Source organism: Rhinolophus hipposideros (assembly GCF_964194185.1).
Source record: "Rhinolophus hipposideros genome assembly, chromosome: 6".
NCBI lineage: Eukaryota > Metazoa > Chordata > Mammalia > Chiroptera > Rhinolophidae > Rhinolophus > Rhinolophus hipposideros.
The window spans coordinates 16,654,720-16,674,304 of NC_138052.1; the positions used below are offsets into that span (position 1 = coordinate 16,654,720).

Genomic DNA, 19,585 nt, shown 5'->3' on the forward strand with positions numbered 1-19,585 from the left:
TTTTTATGAGGCCACTATCACCCTGATCCCAAAATCAGACAAAGATACTACAAAAAAAGAAAACTACAGGCCGATATCTCTAATGAACATAGATGCAAAAATCCTCAACAAAATATTAGTGAACAGAATTCAGCAATACATTAAAAAGATCATACACCATGATCAAGTGGGATTCATTCCTGGTATGCAAGGGTGGTTCAACATCCGCAAATCAATTAATGTGATACACCACATTAACAAAATGAAAAATAAAAATCATTTTCACATATCAATAGATGCGGAAAAAGCATTTGACAAAATCCAGCATCCATTTATGATAAAAACCCTTAAGAAAGTGGGAATAGAGGGGTCATATCTCAACATAATAAAGGCCATATATGATAAACCCACAACTAACATCATACTCAATGGGGAAAAGCTAAAACTATTCCCCTTAAGATCAGGAACAAGGCAAGTCTGACCACTTTCTCCACTTCTATTCAACATAGTACTGGAAGTTCTAGCCACAGCAATCAGAAAAAAAGAAAAAGAAAAAAGAAATAAAAATCCAAATTGGTAAGGAGGAAGTGAAATTGTCATTATATGCAGATGACATGATACTATATATAGGGAACCTTAAGGACTCCACAAAGAAACTATTAGAGCTGATAAATGGATTTAGTAAAGTAGCAGAATACAAAATTAATATTCAGAAATCAGTTGCACTTGTATATACCAATAATAAAATATTAGAAGGAGAAATTAAGAAAACAATCCCATTTACAATTGCTTCAAAGACTATAAAATACCTGGGAACCAAAGAAGTAAAAGATCTGTACTCAGAAAATTATAAGACACTGAAGAAAGAAATTAAAGAAGATACAAATAGATGGAAACACATACCATGTTCATGGATAGGAAGAATTAATATAGTTAAAATGTCCATACTGCCCAAGGCAATATATATATTCAATGCAATTCCTATCAAACTACCAAGGACGTTTTTCAGAGAAATAGAACATATAATTCTAAAATTTATATGGAACCATGAAAGACCCTGGATAGCCTCAGCAATCTTGAGAAATAAGAACAAAGTGGGAGGTATAATGATACCTGACATCAAATTATACTACAAGGCTACAGTAATCAAAACAGCATGGTACTGGCATAAAAACAGACACATAGATCAATGGAACAGAATAGAGAGCCCAGAAATAAATCTATGCCTATACGGTCATTTAATCTACGACAATGGAAGCAAGAATTTATGATGGGGTAAAGACTGTTTATTCAATAAATGGTGCTGGGAAACCTGGACAGACACATGCAAAAAAATTAAGTGGGACCACCTCCTTATACCATATACAAAAATAAATTCAAAATGGCTTAAAGACTTAAATGTAAGATCTATAGCCTTTTAACACAAAGCCCTTCAAAACTCTGAAATCCATGTGGCCTTTTCACAACTGTAGTAGGTGAGGCTGTGACTGATTTACATAAGGAAATGGTACTTTCACTGTCTATCATTACCCCTTCCTCTCTTCCAAAGGCCTGCCAGAGTCCACACCCGGCCTGTCCATGCAGTGTCCAGACATGCAGGTCAAAGGGCAAAAGCAAGGCTCAGCTGAGGAAATGGAGGCCTGGCGGTGCCCTGATTCTACCTGGCATGGGAGACAGGAAGCTGAGTGGCTCCATTGGTTGGTTGGGATGTCCCTACTGCCAACACAGATCTCAGTCAGTGACTTTGATTCTTAGGCTCTGTAGGATGATTGGGGTGAAGCCTTCATATCCCCACCCCCCTTTTTAAATTAAAGTCAGGTAACACTGACCATACCCCTTTGAATACCAAGCTTCTCCAAGACCATATTACCAAGTCACAGGCATTACTTTTCTGGAAAAGGAGTAAGAAACCCTGATGAACATCCTGTCATTCTTCCCCTAATGAACTGTGAGGCAATCAAGGTCGGTAAAGGAAACACTGCTTGTTAAAGTGTGAACAAGCAACCTGTTTTTACCGCTCAGTTTGAATCTGACCAGTGTTTATGAGAGTACTACCATGTTTCCCCGAAAATAAGACTGTCATGCGGGGTACCCTGCTCGCTGCGCCATTTGTCGTGCAGGGTCTCAGCTCCCGCTCCCCGCCCAAGAACGCAGGACACGGTAAGGCCAAAAAGGAACACCCACGGAGCCATAGATAGGGGAGTCAAACCAATATATTCTCGCTGGCGGCTGGGCTGGAGACACAGGAAGCAGGATCTACATAATCTGCCTAACAGCAGTCCACACTTGCCAGCCACCATCTTCTTGCTAGCCCCCATTTCATTCCTGCTAGCGTAGCCACAGCCGTTATATTAGTGGCCAATGGCTTACGGGTTACAGCTGACGGCCAACTAGCCACAGCTGCTGGCATCTGATCACAGTTGATGGCCATTTACTACCCGAGCCAGCACCTTTCTATGTGAGGCCGAGAGCCTGGAAACTGTTTTTTGGGGTTTTGTCCCCACAAAGACCTAACCGGAAAATAAGCCCTAGCGTGATTTTGCAGGATGACATCCCGTGAACGTAAGCCCTAATGCATCTTTTGGAGCAAAAATTCATATAAGACCCGGTCTTGGGACAGCCCTTGGCTCAGTCAGTTGGAGCTCCGTGCTTCCTAATGCCGAAGGCTGCCAGTTCGATTCCCACATGGGCCAGTGGGCTCTCAACCACAAGGTTGCCGATTTGATTCCTCGACTCCCCCAAGGGATGGTGGGCAGCGCCCCCTGCAACTAAGATTGAACATGGCACCTTGAGCTGAGCTGCCACTGAGCTCCCAGAGAGCTCAGTTGGTTGGAGTGTGTCCTCTCAACCACAAGATTACTGGTTCGAATCCCCCCACGGGATGGTGGCCTGTGCCCCCTGCAACTAACAATGCCAACTGGACCTGGAGCTGAGCTGCGCCCTCCACAACTAAGGTTGAAAGAACAACTTGACTTGGAAAAAGACCTGGAAGTACACACTGTTCCCTAATAAAGTTCTATTCTCCTTCCCCAATAAAAATCTTTAAAAAAAAAAAGAAAGACCCGGTCTTGTTTTCGGGGAACTACAGTAGGGCTTATTTTATATTACGAGCATCTTGAAAAATCATGCTCGGGCTTGTTTTCCAGATACGTCTTATTTTTTTGGGAAACACGGTAGTACAGGTCTGGCCTCTGCTGCTCCCTAAGTGTGCTGAATGAATGTGCCACCCCAGCTGGGTTTGTGAGCGTCTTTTCCAGGCCCGTAGTCCATGTGTGACAGTGTTTATTTGAAGACAGAGACCTCTCTGAACACATTCTAGGTCACGGGTCAGCCATAGAGTGGGGAATTATAGAGGCTTGTGGTTCTCAAAATGTAGCGTGAATCAGAAACACCTGGAGGGCTTGTTAAAACTCAAGCACATTGGGCCCACCCTCAGAGTGCCTGATTCTGTCAGCATGGGATGGGGCCTGAGCATTTGTATCTCTAAGTTCCCAGGTGATGCTGGTTTGGGGGCCACACTGAGAACCACTGAGACACAGGCAGACCTTATGTTATTGTGCTTCGTTTAAATGCACTTCACACATATCACATTTTTTTTTACAAATTGATGACAAGACCCTCCAGCAAAAATTACGACTCGCTGTATTGTGATACTCGCTTTACTGCGGGGGGAACCGAGCCTGCAGTATCTCCGAGGTCTGCCTATACAGAGATAGCAGTGGTTACTGGAACAGTGTCCAGAGGCCTGCTGGATCATGGAATGCCACAAAGGCAATAAAGGCTAGGAGAGAAGGAATCAAGGTGGCTTGTTATGGGCCATCCGGGTGAGTTTGTCCTAGTTCCTGTCCCACTTGCTGTGTGTAGTTCTGTGTGAGGCTGGCTAACGACCTCACAGTGGAAACAAGCTCTTCTTTCTGCTTCTGTTGTTGCTCAGGTGGTACAATCTATGGGGCTAGAAAGGTCTGAGGTTCAGAATCCCCCAGGAGAAGAATGTTCTAAAGAAATTGATTGTGATCACATTGTAAAGGAACCCAAACCATGGATCCTGGTGGTTTGATTGAAACTAGGTTTAGGATAGCTATTGATGGCAAATCCTGCTGCACATTCCTCTAGAAATGTAGTTCCTTGTAAAGGACTCTTTAGTGGGCCCTCTTGGGTTTCTCCTCGCTGTCTGAGAGCCACAAGAAAGCTCTTAGGTTTTCTAGTGGCCTTAGAACAAGTTAGGCAGTTTCCAGAAGCATGATCCCCTCCTTTCCTGGCACAGCCACCATGATATTTTCATGGGTTTCAGGAACTTTTCATGTCCCCAGGCGGGCCCTCCTTGCTCAATGTCAGGGAGGGAGGGGTGACCCTGGAGTGAGGCCCTTAGAGTCAGACACATCCAGGTTTGATGCTGCTTCTGGGAGCATGCCTGTAGGTAATTAGCTTCTTGTTGGGTTTCCTGTCCAGTAGGATGGAGGTGATGATATCTAGGGAAGCTTGTGGTGTAGAAGTCAAGCGGAGGAATCAAGTTGTCTTGAGCAAGTGATAAGCTTCCTAAGCCTTCATCGTACTGGGCTTAGAGTGGCACTTACCTCATCAGGTTTGTGGGAAGATAGGATACCTGTGAAAACGGGTAGAATCCAAATTAAGTCTGTAGTGTAGTTAATGGTATTGTACTGATGTTCATTGGTTGTCTTTTGACAAAGGTGTCATGCTTGTGTAAGATGTGAGCCTTGAGGAAGCTGGGGGAACAATTATAGGGACCCTGTACTATCCTTTGCAACTTTTCAGTAAATCTAAAGTTATTCTAACACGAAAAGTGTATTTTTCAAAAGTTTGTGAAGGAGTGAGTAGGATGCTTGAGATTTAGGAAGCTGGCAGTAAGTGGTGGCCATTACCATCACTACTAACACAACCAGGACAGTTAGTACTACTGATTCCTTAAAGGGTCATCATGACCAATGTGTGTGTGTGACTGACCACTCTACAAATGGTAGATTAGTGTTTTATTGCTGCTGTACCAAATTACTACAAACTTAGTGGCTTCACCCAAATTTGTTGTCTTACAGTTCTGGAGGTCAGAAGTCCAGAGTAGGACTCCCTGGGCTAAAGTGAAGGTGTCAGCAGGATTGCTTTCTTTCTAGAGTTTTATGGGAAGATCCTGTTTCCTTGCATTTTCCAGCTTCTGGAGGCAACCATGTGCTCCTTGGCTCATGGCCACCCCCCAAGCAAATGATCAAATCACTCTGAAGTCTGCTTCCACGTGCTTCTCTAACTCTGACCCTCCTGCCTCTGTTTTATAAGGACCCTTATGATTACATTAGGATAACCATTGGGATAATCCACGATAATGTTCCAACTCAAGATTCTTAACATAATAACATCAGCAAAGTCCCTTTTGCCATGTAACACATGAATAGTCACAGGTTCTGGGAGTTGGGTCAAGGATAGCTCTGGGTAGGGGGCATTATTCTGCCCACCACGAGTGGTAAGCTGTCTTCCTGCTCCTTTTATCACTTGCCTATGTCCCATGTCCCCTACACAGCCTCTAAATGTGAGGGAACTTTTATTTCCTTGGGTGGAGCTTTGCTCTCCACCTGTTTTCCTTGAGGCCTGATCTCTATGTGGGTAGGTGTCAAGGGTGCAGATAGTTGCTTGGTGTCTAGAAGATATGTGTGATGTACAACTGGGCACCATGTTACTGAGTATGCATATGGTCATGGACCCTCATTCTTCAGTTGTGCGCCTGGTACTTTTTGGCACAAAAATGGTGACACCAGCTGTTAGTTAACAAATAGTGCTAACATACTCATGGTTGAATCTCAAGATTCATTACACCTAACCCTTATGAACACCGATTGTGGGTCATGGGTGATCCTGGATGTCCTACTCCCTTTGTTCTTTGTTTAAGACCTTAGTCTCACCCCTTCTCTTCCTCTGTCCCTTCCCATCTCTGTCTAAATCTGGACTGTCTAGCATGGTAGCCACTAGCCACGTGTGGCTGTTGAGCGATTGAAATAGCAGCTAATCAGAATTGAGATATGAAATAAATGTAAAATACACACTGAAATTTGGAGCCTTAGTGTGAAGAAAAGAATATGATTTCATTAATAATGTTTAAATGCCAACTGCATGTTTTACAATAATATTTTGGATATATTGGATTAAACTGCGTTATTAAACTTAACTTCACTTGTCTGTTTTTACTTTTTACATGTGGCTACTAGAACATATACAATTACACATGTGGCTTGCACTGTTTTACTTTTGGAGAGGGCTGGTCTAAATCCTATTCATAATGTGTGTGTGTGTGTGTGTGTGTGTGTGTGTGTGTTTCCTGTTATTCCTGTCACAGTGTCATGTAAAAGGCTTCCTCAGGACTTCTCTCTTTCTTCTCCTCCCTCCCTTCTTTCTGTCTTTTTCTTTCTTTCTCCCTCTCTCCTCACTCCTTTTTGTTCACTTGAAACGAGTCTGCTAAATGAATCTCTGGAGGTGGGAACATTAAATCATCTGAACCATGACCAGGTTGCTCAGGAGAAAAGGGGGGCTGGGGCCTTATACTGGCTGCAAAGGGAGTTAATCACGACTTCCAGCTCCTCTTTTTACTCGTTATGCCCTAGAAGATTCTGGACTTTTTTGTTAACTTGTTTTGTTGTTGTTGGGGGTATGACATATCTTTTTAAAAGTTCCTGTGGGGAGTCTGACATCCCTTTCCCAACTCTACCTTGACTGTTGGGGCCCTGGAAAAGGGCAGGGGTCCAGTGGTTCTGCAATGGCATGAGTCACCTGGTGAGTGAATATGCAGATCCTTGAGCTCTGGGCCGCTGGTTTCGGCCAGGAAATGAGGACGGAGTTTCACCAAACAAATCAAATGCACTTGCCTGATTAGTGTGGCAGTGCAGCCTGGCCTACGTGGTGAGTTTCAGTTTTTACTTCCGCTGCTCTGGAGGATACTGATGTGGGAGGTGCAGCTGTCGGTGTGGGTCGGGGTGGACACAGCTGGTCCTCCGTATAGAGCATGTAAAATATATATGTTGGATTGAGGTTTGCAAAACAGGTTGTTTACTAGTAGGGATAGAAGTTTGGCCGCACATGTGTGAGACTGATAAGAGTGAAGTAAAAAACATGTTTTTGTGTGAAACTGAGCATAACAAAATTGAATGATAAACACATTCACCCAAACAACTTCTGGTTATCATCTAAGAGGTAAACGAGTCCTGACAAGCAACTTCCGGTTGTTACCCAAGAAGTAAACAAGTCCAAGGAAAAAAGGATAAAAGCAGAACTCCAGAGCTAGGCCATGAGTGGTCCAACTGGGCGCTCTGGCTAAGACCCTCAAGGTGTAAGTCGCGGTATCGGGACTCGCTGAAATTCTTCCTTGCAAGACCAGCTTGCCTCAGACCCGTTCTGGGCCCAGTTGTCTCTCCTGGACCAGGGACCTTCTCCATCCCGATTGACTCTGGGACTTGGTTCATTATTAAAATCTATTCTATTCTGTATAACCTTCTGTGCTTACCAGAACATTGGCCTCTGGAGGGACAATGGCTCCCAAATAAAGCTGTTACTCTATCTGAACCTGTGCAGCAAGGCTTTGTTCCCCACTAGTGTCCCGAGTACCATGCAGGGACGTAGGGCCCTGCCGAGGGCTTAATGCCCCCTTGACTTTCAGGAAGAGACTGAAATGTGGCGGCTGCCCTTACAGGCGCTTGCAACTTCCTCCCTGCCCCAACCAGCTCCTGATGATGGTTTGTTGGGCCTAAGAAGTCTTTCTTTCCTCCAGCACTCTAGGGAAAGGACAGGGAAAGGTCGAGAGTGGCTAGCAGGTACCTGGCCAGGACGAAGATTACAGGTGAGGGTGCTGTGGTTAGATGGTTGGGGTTCACATCCTGGCTTGGCTGTCCGCTGCGTGACTTGGTGTGGGTTACTTAAACTCCATGTCTCCATTCCTTCATCTGCAAATGATAGTATTAATAGCTCCTCAAAGGGATTGTTGTAAAAGCTACTGGTACTGGAGTATCTGGCTTGTCAGGGAGCAATCTGCTCTGATCATTAGTGGTATCTGACACTTCCGGTGACCTTCAGTCTATCATCAGCCAGGAGGATGCAGCTAACCTCAAAGTTGTATTAAGGAACATCTGTGAGCCCTGGGACGCATTGGGCGAGGAAAACTGAGGACAGCTGGAGGTGGTGGTATAAGGAGGTGAGGAAGCTTGGAGGCAGAGAGCTGCGTGGAGTATTTGGGGGTGGTCGGGACGTTGCAGCTTTACTAGAGAAATGTAGGGCTCTTTACTAGAGAAATGTTTGGGCTCTTTTTTTGTAGGCCTTGGTGAAGCACAGCTCTCTCACCCTGGATTCCGACAAGCCTTCCTCGGCCTGTGTCACCGAGAGTGACTATCCTTGCATTGGTTGACTGAACAGGACTAGGGTAAGAGCCTATGTCCCTGAGCAAACGCAGTGAATGGAGGGAGCTGCTGGGCCCTGCACTGGGCTGGGCCTGGGAAAGTGGGGAGGAAGTGAAGCCATTTTTCAGCTCTGTGGAGTAAGACCGTCACCAAGAAGGCACATATTTCTGGTGGGAACCAGGTTACCTGGCAACTTATATAACTTCTGACTACTGGCTTCTTGCCCTTCGTCTCCCCTCCAGCAGTTGAGGGATCTGAGCCAAGGATTCACCCCTTGGGCCTCCTGGGACCCTGGACTCTAGCTCCAGCCCAGAGGAAGTAGAAGCCAGGAACCACACAGCCCTTAGGAAGGGAAGTATGGAAGCACCAGGCCTCTCTTTGCTCTGAGTTTTTTTTAAAAAAACTTGCAAACTAATCTGAAAGAGTAGAGTTTATTTTTCCAATAAGGGAGTGATCCTGGCGGGGACAGCCTTTTGTGGGGTTGTAACGTTTTATCCACTTACTTGAATATTTATTTCAAATCTGAATTTTTCTCAGCATTTTGGGCTCTTTTTTTGTTAGAATGGTTTCAATCCTAGACTCATTTTAAAAAGGTAATCAATAGTACTAGTGTATTTTCTTTTCAGGAATGGCCTCACTAGTGTTATGCGTAAACTATGAGTAGATATGAATATTTGGAGTTTGGCAAAGTGATAAAAATGAGGATACATGTATTTGCCTTAAAGAAATGGGTCTCTTTGCTTCTCTCAGTGTAATAGTTTTCTTGCATTCACTGTGGAGGACTCTGGCTGAAGACTCTGGCAGGTGGTGGGGCCCGTTTTATGGACTTAAAGACTGTGACTGGAAGGAGATGCTAGTGATAGTAGTACACAGGTTGGTTTTTTCCTTGTGTCGTGCAGGGCGGCCTGCGGGGTGTCAGCTCCCGCTCCCCACACAAGAACACAAGATATGGCTAGGCCAAAAAGGAACACCCACGGAGCCATAGGTAGGGAAGTCATATCACAATAGTCTCACTGGCTGCATCCGCCTCTCTGAAATCCGCTCTTGCCAGCTCAGCCACCACCTTCTTGCTAGCCCCCATTTGCTGCTAGTGTAGCCACAGCAGTTATATTAGTGGCCAATGGCTCACTGGTTACAGCTGACGGCCAACTAGCCACAGTTGATGGCCATCCAATTACAGTTGATGGCCATTTACTACCTGAGCCAGCACCTTTCTATGTGAGGCCGAGAGCCTGGAAACTGCACTCCTGGCTCTGTCCCCACACCTTGTCAGTTTTGTTTTGACTGAATTATAACCCTATTTAGTAAATGCCTCTAACAGTTGCTATGTATTGGGCACTTTTCTCTCATTTAATTGTCAGATTAACTCTTTGAGGTTGATCATTAATCCCATTTTACAGATAAAAATACTGAAGCCCAGTGGTTGAGTAATTTCCCTAAGATCCCACAGCTAGAATCTGGACAGAATTGGGATTTGAACACAGGTCAGTTTTAGTCCCATAATCATGTTATTTCTACTATGCCACACGTGCCCTCAAGGAGATTTACTAACAGTAGGAGAAAAAAGGATCGAGGTAACATTTATTGAATGCTTGCTTTGTGCTAGGTACTATGCTAAGTACTTTATCATTGTCTAAGGCTCAGCGACCATGGCTGGGTTGATAATGTTATTACTTTGGTTTCACTGAAGATGAAACTGAGGCTTGACGGTGTTAAGTGCCTTGCCTGATATGTAAATGGTGGAGGTGGAATTCACAAGGCAGCCTGAGTCCAGAGCCCGGCTCCTTCCCTCAGCATAGATCCTTCGTGGGCTCACAGTGTGCAGATGAAAAATTGAAGGTCTGAGAAATCCACTGTTGGAACAATGAATTTCCAAGCACGGATAGAAACTATTTTCAGTGGGTTGGTTATCAAGTACTCCCAGAGTGTCAATTTTGTGTAAGATTCTGGGTCTCAAATGTTATTCAGACACCAGGAAGTAATAAGACATGTCCCACTCTTGAGGAGTGGCCAGTCTGGTTATGGAAATTACCATACACAGGAAGGAGCAGGCACTTCAGGTCTCGGAAAGTTTCGCAGAGTGGAATGTTGTTGGTGTTATGGAAAGGTAGGTTGGATGTACAGGTGGGTTCAATTGTAGAACACCAAAATCGCTTGTTGCAATAGAGTAGTAAACTTTTTTTCTGGTCGACGGTCTTACCTTCAATTCCTAAAAACAAAAAACACCTGTGAAGCACAGTAACACAAGGTGTCTGCTTGTACTGGGGGCAGCAAAAATCTGAAGATGACAGGGAGAAAAGGTAGACTAGCTGTCATGAGCAAACAGTTTGTCCTGACTCAGGAGGGCTTCACAGGCCAGGCTTTGATCTGAGAGATGATAGTACCTAACTCACCTTAGTGGCTCGAAAAGGGCTGGCTCTGGGGGGGTGTTTCCCAAGGTTCATCTGGCAGGTTTTCAGGAATGGATTGGGAGGGAGGGACAGGGGATGAGGCTGGAGAAAGGTCTGCCAGGTTACAAAACTACTGTGAGCTACTGGGCAGGAAATTGTTAATGTTGGAACTCTCGTTAGGGTTAGTATTACAGTTGGCTGTCTAGGGTCTTTAAGCAAAGGTGAGTAATGTTGGGAAGAGGCAGAAATCGGCCTTTCTGATGTGACTGAGTGGGAGGGAGCTCGGAGAGAGGGTAGAGGAGAAAGGAACATTTATCTAGGGTTAGATGACTTTCTTAGGCTCTAAGGGAGGAACATGTTAGTTCCATGCTCCCCCTATCCCAAGGATGAATTGATTTGCATATGTATTAGAAAACTCTACCTTGATTTCTTGTCCTAGCTTTACAAAGTTTCCATTCGTTGCTTTATCATTGCGGTCCCAGAGGCCTAGGTCTGACCTCTATACCAATTTGAGACCATCACGGGCTTTCTAAAAATGCCTAAAGGAGTTGGCAGTGGAGGTGGCATTCAACACTTTATAGACCAGTGTTGGCGGCTGTGATGGCTGCCTTGTCTTGGGCATAGAGTTCAATCTCAGGGGCCTGGTGCACAGATAGCAGGGAGGGAGGAAGGGGAAAGCAATGAGGACCCGAAGGAGAGAGAAGAAATGCATGTTTAGGGTGCTTGCAGGTTGTAGTTGTTGAAGGTCAGGTCAGTGACTTTGCCTATTTGTCACTCTGTGTGTTCTACCTGGGGCTGTTCTTATTCATCAGTAACCAACACTGTATTTTAGGGGTCCCCTCTTCCCCAAATAGGAGCTATACCCAGAGTATCTCAAGTTTTTAATTCCTGAAAATATTTTTAAATAACTCCTTCCAGGTCAGGTGTCACCATGAGGACTGAGGTTCTCTTTTCTGGCCTGTAATCAGACTGTCAATTGTCACCAAGAGCTTGTCTCATTGCTAATCATCCAACTTTTGGGGAAGCAATTAAGTGAAAATGATTGGTAGGAAATAGTGATTTGAAAGGTGGTTTCTTTGCATTGATTTCTTTAATAATTACAAACAAGAGACCAAATTTTGGGACCGTGTCTTGCCAAGGAGGAATAGCAAAGATTAACTCCTCAACTGGACAGAGTTTTGGTGAGGATTTGCCTCAGGGATGGCCGTGTGTGTCTTTGTCGTTGCTCCTAGGGACTCCTGACTACATTTGCAAAGAGTGGTTATTCTGGAATGGATGGGCTTGTGATGATTGTTTCTTACTGCTTCTCTGTACTATGCAGCTGGTCTGCTTGCCTTATTCATAAGTTTACCAAGTGACCTAACTTCTCAAGGAATGTTATTCCTTGAAAGGTGGTATCTAAAGACACATAGGCATGCCACAGTTAGTCTGATGAAACCATTAACTAGTCCTGTGGTGAAGAGGCTCTGTCGTCTGCACAGTTGTTGTTAGGATATTAGATGAAAAGACACTGCCCTGAAATATCTCTACACCAGCACTGTCCCGCAGAACTTTCTGCCATGACGGAGATGTTTTATATCTGTGCTGTCCAACATGAGAGCCACTAGCCATGTGTATCTGTTGAGCACTTGAAATGTTGCTCGTGTGTCTGGGGAACTGACTTTTTTATTTTAATTTTAATTGAGATAGCCACATGGCTATCTAATTGAGATAGCTCTTATATTGGAGCGCACTGCTATAGACGATGGGCAGAGATGACTGATGGCTGCATTTAGGCCTTGGATGTCGGTCTTCTTTGGGTGGGTTTGTTTCCAGGGGAGGTTTAAGACACAGAGTACTCCAGTGGATATTAGAAAACCTAAGAGCATAGAATTGGGAAGTTGTATTTAAATGTTGGAATTCAAGGAAGACTTGGGTCAGTTGTAGCTGGAGGAGGCAAGGAAGCTTTTAGATGAAAATGGCATACATGTGGCTTTCGGGTCTTCTGGAATAATGTCTAGGCAGCTGCAAATGGTTTGTTTACTCATGCTCCTAGGGAAGCAGTGTGGTGTAGGAGCCTGGCAGATCTGTGTGAAGATGGGGGTCACCCAGGCAAGATATTTAGCTTTCTGAGCCTGTTTTTTATTTTTCCCCCTTCTTCCACCCACCTCTCCCCAGCCCCCAACTCTGGTTCAAGCCGTTGTTTTTCAGTCTAGTTGTGTAGGACACTGCTCCCTGGCCCATGCTGGTATTATGAGCCTTGCGCTGCCCCCCGGTTGAGACAGTCGGTCGCCAGTTGTCGGTCGGCCGCTCACAGCAGCTCACGGCAGCTCTTGCCGGCTGCCGGCCACTCATGGCAGCCCATGGCAGCTCAGATCCAGGGAGAGCTGTTGTTCACAATCTTAGCTGTAAAGGGTGCAGCTCACTGGCCCATGTAGGAATTGAACCGGTGTTAGGAGCGTGGCGCTCCAACCACCTGAGCCACCAGGCCGGCCCTGAGCCTGTTTCTTTACCTACAAAATATGTATAATAGTACTACCTCAAAGAGCTATTATTATGTTAGATAACTTATACAGAGCTCCTGACATCTTGGCACATAGCAGGTTCTCAATTAATGGAGGCCTTATTATCAAAATAGGATTACCACATATACACTAAAGTCCCTGATTATCTAAAACTGCATGATGAAACTGAATTCATTCTCCTTTTCTTACATCTTCTGAGGAGGGAGACCTGTCTCTTCACACATATTGAGCTAGGTGTCCTGAGTGTCGCAGAGTCGAGAGAAGGCAAGAAGGGTGTGAAGAGGCTAAGTAATACCCAGAGGGACCCTTGGAAAATTGAGAGTTGTAGAATGATAAATAAATTCAACTCTTCAGTCAGTGGTAAGGGCACAAGTTTATCGGTGCGTGTTGCGGTCTTTAGAATTCCAGCTTTTAATTCTCCTCCTGTCCCAGAAGAGTATTAAGTGGAATTTACAGCTTAAACAGCCTCAAGGTTTTGGGGCATTTATTTGCATGGCACCTTGGACACCTCCTAGAGATGATTCCATTATTATTTCCTTATCTGGGTTCTGTTTACTCGAACACTTGAGGTTGATATAGTATTTTACAAGAACTGAACATTGTCTGCCACACATCATTAATCTCGCCTTTCTTACCCAGCGTAAGTATGAAATTAATCAAAAAGGAAAGGGAAATTAATATGTTGGTATTCACAATTTATCAGGATATTTCACAGCAGGTATGAAATTCTCTGAATTAATACACACTTCAACAAATGAAAGGTATAGAAAAGGGTTATTTATTATTTAGGAAGTATACCTTAATGCTTCTTGCCTTGATAATTAGATGATGCGTGGTGTCTGGTGATAAGACCATTCGGTATTGTGAGGTCATCTTAAGACCCATAGTAAGCATTAAATCAGCTTTCTTGTTTACATATTTCACTGAGACAAATGAGATAAAGCCAGATGGTTCATGTATACTTGTTTCCTGTCAATTGAAAAAGGTTTGCCCAAACACTTGCAGTTTTGATCTCTGTTTACAGTAAACTAAATTTGACCTGGGTTCTGTGTTTCCTCGTTATGACATTTGGTATGATAAGTTTCAAAGGATACATTATTATGAACACATTATGGAAAAGAATGGAGCATTATAATTACAACTATTGTGGCTTTTGCCGAGGTTGATAAAGGACAAGCTTTTGTTACTGAATCATGCCTGTAATTACATCAGAAATAACAGGCAGCAGTCACCTTCTATTAGGGGTGGGAGAGAATGAGGCTTACTATGTAAGTGATCACATAAGGTGCTGCATGAATCATCCTCAGCCTCATTATCAGGATTTACAAATAGAAAGGAATATTTGACATCATACTATAGAAGATTTTTAAGGAACAGAAAAATGCCAGCTAGTTTAAGGAAAAGAGCTGTCTGAAATGATGTCCCAGCCCACATGTTAATGGCTTATTGGCCGTGGTTCTCAAACTTGAGCGTGTTTCCCAGTTTCCTGGAGGGCTTGTTCAGATTACCACGACCAACTGAATTCCTGATTCAGTAAGTAGGTGAGGTTCTGAGATTTTGTATTCCAACTTCCTCGATGATATTTGTGTTACTAGTTCAGGGACTGCACAATGGGAACCCTTAGGCTGAAGGGACAGACCAGGTGTACCTTGGGAATGGCTCCAGAAGCAGAATTTTAGGATTAATTCCCTAAGCACCTATTAAAATTTTGATGAAAATATGAAGTTTTGCTTGGGGTGGAATGCAAGTTTTGTGAAGAGGATTTGCTCTTGGTGACATTGTAAATGAACATTAAAAGCAGTTGTAAACCTAGATAACTAACTGTTCTGCTGGCCTGCTGTCGTCATGTCTTGGTAAAAATCTTGGATAAACTTTGGTAGCTATAAATGTTATTTCTATAGTCCAAGTTATTGCTGTAGTCCAAGTTAATGATGAATTCAGAAGTCACAAGGTTTGAATATTTTTTCCCCCTCATTTGTTAATCAAACATTGTTTACCTAGGAAGCATCTGTAGGAGAACAGTCATTTTACCTGAGGGTAGGTATTCTAGGTCCCAAGGCACTAAAGTGTTGTCACTGTCAACCTGCCTGACAAAAGAGCAGTCAGCAAAATGAAAATGTAGCACATTGGGCACCACCTGTGCCTGTGGTTCCGGGCTTCTGATTGGTTCTAGAACTGCCCTTTTATTATCCTATTATTGTCCTCGGATAACAATAACAACCACAGTAATAACTGCAAACGTTTGTAGAGGGCTCGCTGCCTCTCTGACTGATCAGCAGCCGTCCTCTGGTTCTATTGTGTTAGTTCATGGCTCCCTGCCCTTATTTCTGACTGCGGTGCTGTGATCACCTCTGATTCCCACACAGGAGGACAGAGGCTTGGAGAGGCACTTGGTTGCCCTCATACGGTTTGTGAGGGTTGGACCTCTGTGTTTGAGCCCAGGCTATCAGAGCGATGTGGGACAGGTTTAGATTTGATTATATTTTGAGAAGCTTTCAGTGGAGTCGTGATGAGAGGCCTCACTGAAATGGAAAGACGCTAGTAGGAAGTTTGTTGAAGTGTGATGAAACCAGACGTAGTTAAGGTTAAGATCATTTAAGTTCCGACGTCAAGGACCACTCTAGATCTTTGTAACTGTGCAAAATTTCACTGAATGGTGAATTGATCAGCTCTTCCCAACATAAAACGCAAGATGTATGAAGCCAGCATTGTCATTATGGGGTCTTTTTCTATGTGACCATCTGATGTTCAAGAAGGAAGATTGAATGGCGTAAAGCTTATACACATTGTCATTATTTGTTTCTAGTGTATGCCACAGATGGTCTTACCATTTGAAATCTTTTTTCTAGACGTGAAGATATTTTAAGCAGAACCATAAACTCCTTTCAGCTGTTTTCTTTGGTGTTCTCAATGAGCCACCTTTGCTTATAAGGCTGTGGAAAAGGAGAGAGCGAGAGCCTGCTTTGAGTTATGTCCGTGGTTTTTGTGTCAAGATTCTGAGACTCTCATGGGAGAGACACTGTCCATAGGGAGTAAGAAGATGAAAAGCTTGAGTGTACAACTGAAAAGCGATCAACCCCACAGATTCCAGTGCTGAAGGGCATGCGAGGGTACGGAGGTGTGAGACCCACAGGTCTAGAATCGGCCTCGATTGTGTCTTCAGATCCCAAAGTAGACACTGTAGAGGTAGGTGGTCCTTGAACATATTTGCTCTATCATGGCCCACCTTTGAGATGTTTTGAATGGGGGTGAGAGGTATAGGCAAGAAATTCAGATGCAGATTTGTAACAGAATGCCACCCTATAGTGCAGAGTTAATCAAGTAGATTATTTTGTCTGTGGGCCATTTGTAATACCTTTTATTCAAAATATAAAATGAAAGGGATAAATGTTGGTTGAAAATAAGATTCCAGTTTTTCCTAGCTACTCTTTTACTCTCTGTCCCCTGTGATTGCTGCCTTATTCTTCTCTGTAGATTGGATTGCATTCCCATGATCTCTATTTACAAATGCTTTCAGAGTTGTGGTATAATTAAGAAAGGGAGGAAAAATCAAAACATAAGCCCAAGAAGGGAACCTGTTAATCCCTCAAAAAGATACTTTTGGGTGAAATCTTGATGCAAGCTGTGGAGTGGTGCTGTTTTGAAAATTAGGAAGGACAAAGGACTTCCTTCAACATTTTCTTTATCTACAGGCACAGCCAGAAATGGCTATAAACTTTCATTAATGTTATATCCTTGGCTCCGCAGGAAATGATATTTAAGATTAGTTGAACATTAAAGCTTTGCTGAGTATAGAAATGAATGGCCTTTTGGTTTCTTGGTGACCATGAATTTTGCTAATATATACAGCCAAGGGTAATAAAATGGTTTTCATATGACTCAAGGAGTTGCTTATCAGATTCTTAAGGTAAAATCAAGATTGAAGTTCTTAATTAGTGTATTATTAAAGAAAAACAAATCCACACTTGAAAGCATCGGGGGAGGTAAAGGGTAAGGACCTTTTTTTTATTTTGGTACATCATGAACTTTTTTTTAAATCTTACATTGTTACTACTGGTATGATTCATAAGTAGTCACCTATTGCCCTTGCACGTGATCCCATTACTCACAAGGAAAATTGCCATATATGGTACAGAAAGGAGTAAAAGCATTGAAAGTAAGTATTATTTAGATCTGAGGCGTGTGGGTATTCATCTTATGAGTCTATACTGCTGCACAAGGTGTGTGGAGTGAGATGCATGGATTATTTTCTCAAAATACATCTTGATGACTAGACTTATTGGAGTTAGCAGCTTTTTCTGTATCATGATCATCTAGTTTCAAAAATCATTCATTCCTTCACCTCAAAGCTATCTCAAACAGAAAGCTGGTATAAAAAGGCAGGCACACGATCACTGGCATTGATTTAGTTCCTTCCAACCTTCCATCCTTCTTTTGTAAGTATTTATGGAGGCCAGAGTGTCTCGTGGAGATGGTGGGTTTGGAATGACTGTAGGCTGAGCCTGCTCTGCCAAGTTGCCCCAGTGTGTGATCCTCTGGTATTGCTCAGAGATGATTGACACAGACAAAAATGTGAATGCTATGAAGGGTAGGTATATGCTGCAGACTATAAAGAGGGAATTGGCTTGTTTGGATGAAAAATAACAAATTTCTCAGACATTTTCCAGCAGAAAATGGTATATGCTCTTCTGTGAGGTCTGTAGGTAGAAGGTAGACCATTTGGCTAGTCTTAGAAGACCTGTAGGTAGTCAGGGTGAAAGATGGGTCTACGCTGCATGGTCTTTAGTGCCCCCCCCACCACTCCCCCTCTCTCCTTCTCTCCCTCCCCATTGAGCTCTCTCAGTTTTGTAATTCTCTGCTTATAAATTCCTCAAAGATCAGAAACACACTGTGTGTGTGTGTGTGTGTGTGTGTGTGTGTGTGTGTGTATGTTTGTTAAAGAACATGTTTTTCCTGTTTTATAAAGGTGTTTTATAGAGGGAAAATGTTAACTGTATAGAAGCACATACTAGATGTGTTTCTAAAATGGCTTTTCATTGCTTTTTTTATTCTTCAAGGTGAAGCAGCTATAAGTAATGTTATATTTGAACAGGCATGAAATTCAGTTGGCTTTATCTCATTGTAAACGCCTTAGTTTTTTGTACTAGAGCTAGCTATCAGTTTTAAAAATTGTGTGTATACATATACTTGAGACTGTGTGTGTGTATATGAATGTAGTTGAGTCCAGAAAGCATTAGGATTGGGGAAAGCTGTGGTTTAATGCCTCCTGAGATTTGGAACAAAGCAGTTTTGTGCAGATGCTTCATCCTGGCCAAATGCAGCCTTTGCTCCTGCTGAACTAATCACGGATGGATTTGGATCCTAGCAAGTGAGATCATACAATTTTTTAGACAAATGCCTCTGGATGTTGAAGTTATAGGGCCTCCCACCTAGCTATTTTTAGGTATCCTTTTTTGGGGTTGGGGTGGGGGAGAGACTATCTTAAAAGGCACCTGGGTTCCAAACTGGGAGGAGCAAAGTTCATGGAAGCTCTTGAATCAAGTCCTTAAAGAGAAGAAACTTAAATATGTCTTTATTCTTGTGATTTCAGGAGTGATTACTGTTCTAAAGCGGACCTTGACGGAGGACCCATTAAGCCATGTAAGTACTATAGTAAGCAAATATTAACCCAGCTGAGCACAATCCAGGATATTTGCCCTTGAGAGGGAGAGGACCAAATTGTCAGACGTTAGCATTTGAAACCACCAAAATACATATACTGTCGTCCCAGAGGGCCGCGCAGGGCTCTACCATTGCATCTCAATCCTGAGAGGACGTCTCTGGCTATCTGATTAAAGGCCGGTGGACTCGATCTTTTGGCATAATGGGGCAAGGATATTTCATGTGTCTAGAATTAGTAAAGAGACTGGAGCAGAAAGCCATTTATTTATTCAGTCATTATCAAACACAGATTAGTTAAGCTTGATTATGGCTAATTACCCTTACATAGAAGGGCTGGCCCCTGTACCGCAGCCCCACCCAGACCTGACACAGATGACCACCATGTGAATGTAAGTGAAGGCAGTGAGCTGGAGTGTGACCCATAAAGACTGCACAGTGCTGTGGCCAAACTGTGTGTATATCAGCGAATCATTGTTCAAGGACTATATTTTCTTAGAGTCCAAAGTTAAGAACATATTTTATGAAGGAAGCAATTTGCTAAATACATCCTTATGTCCCTGTCTGAATAGTCTGTAGGGCTTAAAACCACTGTACAGGCTACCCTTGAGAGTTACCTTGGTACATCAGATGTTCAACTTGGAAGCAGAGTATTTGGATTTCACCGGCT

General features: G+C 43.4%; 1 protein-coding gene across 2 annotated transcripts in view; it reads left to right on the forward strand.

Annotated features, from left to right (window-relative positions):
• Window positions 1–19,585, forward strand: part of MGAT5 (alpha-1,6-mannosylglycoprotein 6-beta-N-acetylglucosaminyltransferase) — a 319,813-nt gene that overhangs the window by 29,410 nt on the left and 270,818 nt on the right. For both annotated transcript variants that reach the window (XM_081052606.1, XM_081052607.1), the window contains exon 2: window positions 18,848–18,897. The gene's annotated coding sequence lies outside the window, so the exon portion shown is untranslated. The remainder of the gene's footprint in view (window positions 1–18,847; window positions 18,898–19,585) is intronic.